The sequence below is a fragment of the Colobus angolensis genome, unplaced genomic scaffold (assembly GCF_000951035.1).
Source record: "Colobus angolensis palliatus isolate OR3802 unplaced genomic scaffold, Cang.pa_1.0 Scaffold18, whole genome shotgun sequence".
Taxonomy (NCBI): Eukaryota; Metazoa; Chordata; class Mammalia; order Primates; family Cercopithecidae; genus Colobus; species Colobus angolensis.
This window is the reverse complement of record NW_012114932.1, coordinates 2,994,348-2,996,492: the sequence shown is the minus strand read 5'-3', so window position 1 is coordinate 2,996,492 and position 2,145 is coordinate 2,994,348.

Sequence of the window (2,145 nt, the reverse complement as noted above, 5' to 3'; positions counted from 1 at the left end):
CAAGACGCGCCTCTGCGCCGCCTCCGCTGCTCCAACATGGCCGCCCGCTGCGCGCCGGAAGTGTACTGCGCTTCCGCTTCCGGGACCCAGCCCGCCCTAATGACCCTTGACCCCCGAGACCCCATTTCCCCCCAAAGTCTGGGGGCGGAGTAGATTGGGTACCAAGGAGGACTGCCTGGAGGTGGTGGCCGCGGTGACCGCTCCAAACCCGTTCGGCCCCGTGCAGAAAGCTGAAGAACAGAGGTGCCCTCTGACGCGGCCCCAGGCAAGGACTCACTGCAGCCCAGCTAAGACTGGATTATAGGTCACCTGACACCTTTTCTGAGGGGAGCTGGTGGTGCATTGACATCTGGGAGGGGCTCCTGGCAAGGTTCAGGCCATCTTCCACCCTCTGATCTTCCTTTAGCCACTCACAATGCCCACTTCAGTCCCAGACACCTGACCAGAGGGTGAAAGAGGAGTGCCTCCTGACAGGGAGTCTCAGGTGATCTCCTTTGTTTTTCAGTAAGGGTATCTCCTCCAAGGACAGCAGGCCTTCCTCTCTTCCTGAGAATAGGGCCCATGGCACATGGCATGAAAGGCTGGTGTGCACGTGATCAAAAGTAGTGCATGCAAGCCCAAATGCATACCGAGTCTGGGAGCTCCAGTATTCCACTGTGGGCCTGAGTATACTCGCTCAGGCAGGTCAGGGCAGGTGTAGTCATTGGCCCAACCTCAGCCCCTCAATGGAAGGAAGTCCTGCCTCCAGTCTTAACACTGCTCAGAACCCCTTTCCTTTTGCCTAGGAGTCTGGGACCTAAGTCTTTTTACCCATGCTCTTGGGCTAGTACAGGGGTGGTGGTTATAGGATACAGGTCAAAATCAACCCTAGGGGTCTGTGACTTCAATGAGAGGTCAGAGTGGTCTTCACAGCTCTGACTGAAGGTGTCATTAGTCATAGGTTCCCAAGTCCAGGTTGGGAGCCATCCTGGGAGCCCTGGTTTCATGGATGAGGTAGTGGGAGCATTTGAACTAGGGTCAGAGCCTGAGCCAGGAGGCAGAAATATTGCCACAACTCTTGGACCTTGACCCTTGCAGTGGTGCCTTATTTGGTAGTTAGGGTCAGGTGGAAGCCTATTGGCAATCACAGGAGGGTAGTGGTATGCTTCATTTAGGGACTGGGTACTAGCCCTTTTTCCTGCCCATGTGACCCCAGGATCCTCTAGTTGCTCTGTATTTTCCCTGCTTATACAGAGGGGTCCAGGCACTCCTAAAGACAAGTGCCTAGTTCACCCAGCAGTGCCATAGGCCTCATCTGGTGCCTCTTAGCTTCCCAGAGCCTCAGCACTGATGGTGAGGTCCTCGGTGCCTTTAAGCGTAGCCAAGGTATCTAGCAGGAACTGCAAAATCTCCTGTTCCTCTAGGGTCAGTGCTTCTAGCCTTTTATTCCTGGTGGAGAGAAAGGAAGAGTAGGGTCCCAAGGGCCAGGGTCTCATGGGATGCAGTCAGGAAGCCCCATCTTGGCGCCCCCAGTCCCCAGCTATGGGTGAGTCCAGTCTCTGGCCCTGTCCATGATTGAGGATTGACTGTTCGCTCTCTCAGGACCGATTCAACCAGTTGCCTTCTACAGCTTCTCCAAAGCCAGCAGTGTTGGCCTCCTGTGTGCAGGTGGGCAATGGCTGTGCAAACAGAAACCCCTTCCATAGAGAGTGAGAGCCCATCCTCCAGGGATGGCACCAGTGCAAGTATATCCAGACCTCTCTCTGGTGATGTTCAACTCAGAAGTTAGGGCAAATGGAGAATGAGGAAGGGTAGGTCCAATCCTCTGGCTCTGCTGTGTCCCTTCCAGACATGAGAACTGGAGAAATGATAGAGATTAGGGGTAAGGATCATGGGGTACCTAGCTCCCTTTGGGGGTGGTAGGGCCTAACTTTTTGCCTCCTGGTGCCCAGTATGCCCTAGATGGAACTCTTTGGGAGCACTCGTCAGAGTGCAGTCTGACTTGACCTGGACTCTAGTGGATGCTGAGTCTATAGGCACAACTGGGATCAGACGGGATGAGATGAGAGAGAACACAGGGTGATCCCAGGACCCAGTCCTTGCTTTCCATTTGGCATCTTTTTTTTTTTTTTTTTTTGAGACGGAGTCTTGCTCTGTCGCCCAGGC